Below are 9,193 nucleotides of genomic sequence, written 5' to 3'. Positions count from 1 at the left end.
ATTATTAACTACATCTATCCCAATGAGCCGTTTATCGAATCGTTGCAATTGATGTTCGATCCCGAAGAGAGGGAAGAGATTTTCGAAAAGTGGGTTTTTATGATCCGATAAATAATCAAACCTATTTAAATGTTCCTGTCATTCTTTATTTCCTTGAAAAAAGAGCTCAACCCACAACAACTGTTCATGATCTTTTAAAGAAGGTGGGAGTTTTTACAGAACTTAGTCTTAATCAAACAAAATTCAATTAATGAAATCCAAAAAAGAGGGTGTGGATAATTCATATCTAGCTTTGGATAAATTTTTCTTTATTATTTCCTCCCCCCTCTTTTGGTCTATTCAGACTTTTATTTTTAAAAAATTTATTATTCGTATTTCTTATTGCTTTGCTACTATAGAATATTGCTACTATAAAATCTAGAATACCGTGTTCTATAACAACAAAACCCGATTTTATTAAGCCAATTTTGTTGACAGAAAATAGAGAGAGAAAAGATCAAGTGAATAAATGAAGTAATTGCATTTAAACATTTACAAAACAACATAAAATAAGATAAAATAACATATAACATATAAAAAGAGAAAACATTAATAATAATTAATAAAAAATAAAAAAATGAATTCTTTTAATTCATTGTATTTTTTGTAGTCTTTTTTGTATTCTTTATTCTTTTCTCAACTCTCAACATTTATATTCAAAATTTACAATCATATTGACAACAGTGTATCGAACAAATATAATTCTATCATAGATAAATAGATCCATTTATCCTCGTTTGGCACTTCACTTCATTCAAATAATGCGTTCTTTCTTTGAATTTGTTGTGATACAATAAGTTTTTTATTGTAATTGTATTGAAACAAAAAAAAAGGATAACAATGGAATGAATAAGACAAGAGGCGGTCCGCAAATTTTCACTTATTCTATTTCTATTTCTATGGTTTTATCTGAGAATTTTGTGTTTTGATTGCCTAGTGCAATTCCATTTTTTTATTTCGATTGTATCTATATATTCTAATTTTTCAGGTTGCTAATTCAACGATAGAGTACTCTGCTTTTAAGTGTGACTAGCATCTTTTACATATTTGTATGAAGAAAGGGATTTGTTCAGACCATCGGTAGAGTTTTTAAGACCACGACTGATCCTGAAAGGAGTGGATGGAAAAAAGAGCATGTCGTAGCAATGGAGAATTCTAAGAATCCTTTTTTTTCTGGATCATTCCAAAACAAACCGTTTTTGAATTTTTGGTGCGGAACAAAAAATGAATTGAATTCAAAGTTGGGTCGAGTGAATAAATGGATAGAGCTCTACGGCCCCAATTATAGGGAAACAAAAAGTAACGAGCTTCTGTTCTCAATTTGAATGATTACCTGATCTAAATGTTAAAAAGAAATTAGTGCCTAATGTGGTAAAGGTTTTTCTCATGAGTAAATTATCGATTTTTTTATGAGTCCTTATTATTAGGCATTCCCTTTATAGGTTAGCCATGAATGTGTAGAAGAAGCAGTATATTCATAAAGAAAAGATAGTTTTTTCCAAAATCAAAAGAGCGATTGGGTTGAAAAAATAAAGGATTTCTAACCGTCTTCTTATCCTATAACAAACATAAATCAATTAGATGGCAAAAGATAGGATAGAGAATCCGTTGATGAATCCGCCTGTCTCCGAGGTATCTATTCTTTCTTACTATAATACCTTGTTTTGACTGTATCGCACTATGTATCATTTAATAACCAAATAGATCCCCTATCTTTGGTTCAAATCAAATAGATCCTGCCGACACGATTTCCTATACCCACTTATTTTTCGGGAGTATATTTATGCACTTGCTCATAAGCATGGTTTAAATAAACCGATGATTTTTTTAAAAAATCAGGGTTATGTTAATAAATTCAGTTCACTAATTGTGAAACGATTAATTCTTCGAATGGATCAACAGAATCGTTTAATTAGTTCTCATTCAAAACCCCAATTATGAAATCCCCTCTCTCCCACTTCAAACCTCGGAACGCACCATTCTTATAGAGAGAAAGGCACTTTCACATCTTCTTAACCCGAAATGGCCAGAGAGAGGAAAGGTTCCTTTTTTTTAGGGTACTCCTAGGAATAGATCTAGTGGAGACGAGGTGGGGCCTATAGCTCAGAGGATTAGAGCACGTGGCTACGAACCATGGTGTCGGGGGTTCGAATCCCTCCTCGCCCACAACCGGCCCAAAAGGGAAGGACCTTTCCCTCTGGGGTAGGAAAACCATGATCGGGATAGCAGACCCAAAGCTATGGAACTTGGGCGTGGGTCTTTTACCAAAATGGAGTGGCCTTTTATTTATTATTTATCGTATATTTACTTTTCTATTTTATATTTATATATAGTATTACCGGCCAAAACAAAATAAGCATATTTTTTTTGTTTTACGCCCCATAACTCTTCCTCAGCCAGGCTTGGGCAGAATAGCAGAGCAAGTACAAGTATTAGTAGCATAGAAAAATGCGCTCCTCGTCATTAAATTAATGTCTTTGCTCGCGGTAATTGTGGCCTCTTGGGAGAATCAATGACTGCATCTTTGAGGCATTTGCTAGTACTAGTCCATCTGAGAATTTTTAATTGGCTGGTTGTAAATAGCCCCGGGACTATGGAACAAATGATTATCCCGGACACCTACACCGAGGTATTGATAGTGATTCTCAAATATCGCAAAACAGGATGTGATATGATGAGATAGAATGCAATAAAAACAAAGACACAGGGAACGGGTTACCTGCTTTTAACGGTCAAAGCGAACCCTTTCATTTTGACATTTTGAATTCTTTAATTTCTGAATGAATCAAATCTCCTCAAGTAGGATTTGAACCTACGACTAGTCAGTTAACAGCCGACTGATCTACCGCTGAGCTACTGAGGAACAATGGGAGATTAGATCTCATAGAGTTCAATTCCCATTCTCAACCCATGACCAATATGAACTCGAAGTTTCCTTCGTAATCCCCGGAACTTCTTCGTAGTGGCTCCGTTCCATGCCTCATTTCATTGGGAACCTCAAAGTGGCTCTATTTCATTATATTCCATCTAGATCCCAATTCCATTTTTATATTGTCATTGACATCACATAAGAGATGTCGGTTCTAGTCTATCTTTTTCTATTTCTATATATGTATATGGAAAGTTCAAAAATCATCATATAATAATCCAGAAATAGAAAAGAAAAAAGGGAGTTAATGATGATTTTAAAATCTTTTATACCAGGGAATCTAATAACCTTATACATGACGATACTCAATTCGGTTGTTATGGTTAGACTCTATTATGGATTTCTGACCACACTATCCATAGGTCCCTCTTATATCTTCCTTCTACGAGCTCGAGTTATGGAAGAAGGAAAAGAAGGAACTGAGAAGAGAGTATCAGCAACACTGGGTTTATTGCAGGCCGGATCATGATGTTCATATCAATCTACTATGTACCTCTGCATTTAGCATTGGGTAAACCTCATACAATAACTGTGCTAGCTCTACCGTATCTTTTGTTTCATTTCTTCTGGAACAATCACAAAGACTTTTTTGATCATAGACGTTCTACCAGAAATACAATGCGTAATCTTAGCATTCAATGTGTATTCCTGAATAATCTCATTATTCAATTATTCAACCATTTCATTTTACCAAGTTCAATGTTAGCCAGATTAGTCAACATCTATATGTTTCGATGCAACAACAATATGTTATTTGTAACAAGTAGTTTTGTTGGTTGGTTAATTGGTCATATTTTATTGATGAAATGGGTTGGGTTGGTATTAGTCTGGATACAGCAAAATAATTTAATTAGGTCTAATGTACTTATTTGATCTAATAAGTATCTTGTATCAGAATTTAGAAATTCTATGGCTCGAATCTTTAGTATTCTGTTATTTATTACCTGTGTTTACTATTTAGGCAGAATACCGCCACCCATTCTAACTAAGAAACTGAAAGGAATTTTCAAAACGGAAGAAATGGGGGAAAGTGAGGAAGAAAGAAACATAGAAATAGAAACTATTTCCGAAGGGGGAGGGGCTAACCAGAAACAGGGGACCGAAGAAAATACTTCTTCTTCCCTTTTTTCGGAGGAAGAGGTGGATCCGAGCAAAATCGACGAAACAGAAAAGCTACGAGTGATAGGAAAGAAAAAAAAGAAAGGGCAAACTCCACTTTCGTTTTAAAGAGACATACTCTAAAAATAAACTGGTTTATGAAACCTCTTATCTGGATGGGAATCAAGAATGTTCAAAATTAGAAATATTAAAAAAAAAGAAGATAAATATTTATTATGGATTGAAAAACCTCTTGTGACAGTTCTTTTTTATTCTAAATGATGGAATTGACCTTTGCGATATATAAAAAATTGACCAGGTTGAAAATGCTATAAAAAATGAAATGTCACAATTTTTTTATACATGTCAAAGTGATGGAAAAGAAAAAATATCTTTTACGTATCCACCCAGTTTATCAACTTTTGGGGAAATGATACAAAAAAAATATTTTTTCACACCAGAAAAATTGTTTCCTGATGAATTGTATACTGATTGGAGTTTTATCAATGAGCTAAAAAAAAGAAATTTTAGTAAGGAGTTTATAAAAAGAGTCGAATCTTTAGATAAGGAATCTTTTGATCTGGGCATACTTGAAAAAGGGACTCGATTCTCTAAAATGAAACTAAAAGATAATACTTGCCTAAACTATATGATTCTTTCTTGCATGGACCCTACCGCGGAAGAATAAAAAAATGGGGTTCTCCTTTAAGCATAAATCAAACTTATAAAAAAACACGGATCCGATTTAGATAAATAAGATTCATGCTCTACTTCTTACTACTAATTATCAAGAACTTGAACAGACACTAGATACACTCAATATAAAATCATTAGCAACAAAAAAATAACTCTCTTTATTGACATTGACAGAAGATGAACAGGGAAATATCGATTCCGAGGATCGAGTCAAAATTTTGAAATTTTTATTCAATATAGTTATAACTAATCCCAAAAATCAAACAATTAGAAAAAAATCTATTGGAATAAAATAAACAAGTAAAAAAGTTCCTCGATGGTCATACAAATTAATCAATGATTTAGAACAACAGGAGGGCGAAAACGAGGAAAATGTAACAGCAAAGCATGAAATTCATTCAAGAAAATCCAAGTGCGTCGTGATTTTTACTAATAACTAGGCAAACGCCGATACTTATACTAATACCAAGGATGCTAATGATCCTGATCAAACAAACGAAGTGGCTTTGATATGCTATTCGCAACAATCGGATTTTCGGCGTGACATAATAAAAGGTTCCATGCGTGTCCAAAGGCATAAAACAATTACTTGGGAGCTGTTTCAAGCAAATGTACATTCCCCCCTTTTTTTGGATAGAGTAGACAAACCACTCTTTTTTTCTTTTGATATTTCTGGACCGCTGAAACAAATATCTCAAAATTGGATATGTAAAAACAAAGAATCAAAATTTCTGATTATACAGAAAAAAAGATCGAGAAAAAAGACGAGGCTAAAAGAGAAAAATACAAAAGAGAAGAGAAAATGAGGATAGAAATAGCAGAAGCTTGGGATAGTCTTTTACTTGCTCAAGTAATAAGGGGCTCCGTGTTAATAACCCAATCAATTCTTATAAAATATATTATATTACCTTCATTGATAATAGTTAAAAACATTTCCCGTATGTTATTATTTCAATTTCCTGAGTGGTCTGAGGATTTAACGGATTGGAATCGAGAAATGCATGTTAAATGGACTTATAATGGTGTTCAATTATCTGAAACAGAATTTCCAAAAAACTGGTTAACAGACGGTATTCAGATAAAGATCCTATTTCCTTTTTGCCTTAAACCTTGGCACAGATTTAAACTACAACCCTCTCATAAAGATCCAATGAAAAAAAAGAAAGGTCAAAAGAATGATTTTTTCTTTTTAACAGTTTGGGGAATGGAAACTGAACTACCTTTCGGCTCTCTTCGAAAACGGCGTTCATTTTTTGAGCCTATTTTTAAAGAACTAAAAAAATAAAAAAAAATGGAAAATGAAATGTTTTATAGCTTTAACAATTTTAAAAGAAAAAACTAAATTGTTTCGAAAAGCTTCAAAAGAAACAAAAAAATGGATCACTCAAAGCATTCTATTTCTAAAGGGACTCATAAAAGAACTTTCAAAAATAAATCCAATTCCATTTTTTGGGTTGATAGAACCATATGAATTGGGCGAAACTAAGAACGATTCAATAATTAGTAATAAGATGATTCACAAATCATCCCTTCAAATTCAATCTATGGCGTGGACAAATTATTCATTAACAGAAAAATATATATATAAGATCTGACTAAGAGAACAAACACAATCAAAAATCAAATACAAAAAATTCTAATTATAAAATAGAAGAAAAATGAATTTCTAACTCAAGAAATAAATAGTAGTTCTAACAAAATAAGTTATTAGGATAAAATAGTAGAATTAGCAAAAAAAAATTATCAGGATAAAATAGTAGAATCAGCAAAAAAATTTTGGCAAATAGTAAAAAGAAGAAATATTCGATTAATCCAGAAATTCTATTTTTTTATAAAATTTTTCATTGAAAAGATATACATGGATATTCTTCTATTTATCATTAATATTCCAAGAACCAATACCCAACTTTTTCTTGAATCAACAAAAAAAAATGATTCAGAACTTCATTCACAATAATAAAGCAAATTAAGAAAGAATTAATAAAACAACTAAAAATACAACTCATTTTATTTCAACTACAAAAACCTCACTTTCTTCACTTTCTAATATTAGTATTAGAAATAAAAATGAAAAAGCTTTTTGTGACTTATCCTCCCTTTTTCGCTTTTGTATTAAGCCTTTCGATTTTTTTTAATAAATGATTTTCTACAAAAGGATTTTTTTTAGTGAACGCGCCATTTTTTTTACTTTAAAAATATATATTTTTGTTTTTGTAAAGACGAAGAAGGAAATAATCTCTCCTATTTACTCCATCGACGAAGAATCAAATTATCACTATATTTATTCCTTTTTATACTTCTTCTGCCAAGTGCAGGATAACCCCAAGGGGTTGTGGGTTTTTTTCTACCAATTGGAGCCCTCCCTTCACCACCCCCATGGGAATGGTGTACAGGGTTCATAACTACTCCTCTTACTACAGGACGCTTACCTAGCCAACATTTAGATCCGGCTCTACCCAAACTTTTCTGGTTCACCCCAACATTCCCCACCTGTCCAACTATTGCTGAGCAGTTTTTGGATATCAAACGGACCTCCCCAAAAGGTAATTTTAATGTGGCCGATTTCCCCTCCTTTGCAATCAGTTTCGCAATAGCACCCACTGCTCTAGCTAATTGTCCACCCCTTCCAATTGTGATTTCTATGTTATGTATGGCCGTGCCTAAAGGCATATCGGTTGAAGTAGATTCTTATTTTTGATCGATCAATCAAAACCCTTTCCCAAATTGTACAAGCTTCTTCCAAAGCATACGGCTTTCAATTAGCCTCTGACCATCAAATGAAATGTGAATAACCTGTCCTCCTCTCTTTGAAACAAGGGGCGCTTGGAACAATTTTGTCTTTGTTGTGGCAGGGGCAAGGTCGGTCAAATCATCCGCAGGTACATAAACTGCTTGAATAGAAGTTATGGATCCCTCCTTGGTAGAAGTAATTCTTTCTTCTAAAGTACCCATTTCGGTACTAAGGGTGGGTTGATAACCCACAGCGGAAGGCGTTCTACCCAATAAGGCAGATACTTCGGATCTCGCTTGGACAAAATGGAAGATATTGTCTATAAATAGAAGTACGTCTTGTTTATTAACATCTCAAAAATATTCCACCATAGTTAGGGCAGTCAATCCAACTCTCATACGAGCTTCTGGCGGTTCATTCATCTGACCGTAGACTAAAGCCACTTTTGATTTCGAAGGATTTTGTTCATTAATTACTCCAGATTTTTTCATTTCCATGTAAAGATCATTTCCTTCACGAGTCCGTTCACCTACTCCGCCAAATATGGATACGCCCCTATGAGCTTTGGCAATGTTGTTGATCAATTCCATAATGAGTATTGTTTTACCTACCCCAGCCCCCCCAAATAGTCTGATTTTTCCTCCACGACGATAAGGACCTAAAAAATCGACTACTTTAATTCCTGTTTCAAAAATAGATAATTTTGTATCTAATTGTATGAAAGCGGGCACAGATTTATGAATAGGGGATGTTGTGTGAGTATCTACAGGACCTAAATTATCAACGGGCTCTCCAAGCACGTTAAAAATTCGTCCTAGGGTCGCTCTGCCGACTGGAACACTTAGAGCAACTCCTGTGTCAATCACTTTCATTCCTCTCGTTAGACCATCTGTAGCGCTCATAGCTACAACTTTAACTCGATTATTTCCTAATAATTGTTGTACCTCACAAGTTACATTAATTTTTTGACCGGCGGTATCTCGACCCTTAACTACTAGGGCGTTGTAAATATTAGGCATCTTGCCCGAGGGAAAGGCTACAACCAGTACTGGACCGATGATTTGAGAAATACGCCCCAGATTTTCTTTTTCAAGCGTGGAAACTCTAGGAACAGAAGTAGTAGGATTTATTTTCATAATAAAGTGAAATATGTCATTTTTTTTCCAAAATTATCTAATACAAAAAAATCTTCGACAGGAGGTTGATCAGTTAATTCAATAAGAAATGAGGGATAGCGCTCGATTTCGTTGGTCCCATCCAATTCAAGTGCATGCAATTGGATTGTTTCCTTATTCAATGAAGGAATTTTTAAGTTCAACCAACCTATTTTCAAAATAGGAAGTGGATAAATAAAAATTTTCAGAGAGTCTTTCATTTGTCCATCATTATAGGCAACACCATCCATATTATCTATGGAATTCGAGCCCGAACTCTATTTATGATTCCTTATTTCTATCTCATTAGCCTTGTTTCAATTTCATTTCATATTTTATTTTAGCATATCGATTTTTTTTACTTTACGTCCAACCTCTCCCCCCTTTTTCCATCTATATTCCCTTTTTTTTCATTTCAGGGCCAATTACACCTGTTTTCACATCTAGGATTTACATATACAACATATATTACTGTCAAGGGTGAATTTCTTATTTTATTATGAGCTTATAATATATAATATATAATTTATATTAGATGTTAGAATA

General features: G+C 33.5%; 3 pseudogenes; 2 read left to right on the top strand and 1 right to left on the bottom strand.

Annotated features, from left to right (window-relative positions):
- The first annotated feature begins 3,218 nt into the window (after positions 1–3,218).
- Positions 3,219–3,956, top strand: LOC121218334 (protein TIC 214-like; annotated as a pseudogene).
- Positions 3,957–3,988: 32 nt separating this feature from the next.
- LOC121218394 (protein TIC 214-like) lies at positions 3,989–6,853 on the top strand (annotated as a pseudogene).
- An 11-nt stretch (positions 6,854–6,864) lies between these two features.
- Positions 6,865–9,088, bottom strand: LOC121218393 (ATP synthase subunit beta, chloroplastic-like; annotated as a pseudogene).
- Positions 9,089–9,193: the final 105 nt, after the last annotated feature.

The sequence above is a fragment of the Gossypium hirsutum genome, chromosome D06, assembly GCF_007990345.1.
Source record: "Gossypium hirsutum isolate 1008001.06 chromosome D06, Gossypium_hirsutum_v2.1, whole genome shotgun sequence".
NCBI classification, from domain to species: Eukaryota; Viridiplantae; Streptophyta; class Magnoliopsida; order Malvales; family Malvaceae; genus Gossypium; species Gossypium hirsutum.
Note: the sequence above shows the minus strand (reverse complement) of the source record. Positions and strands in the feature narration are given on the sequence as shown.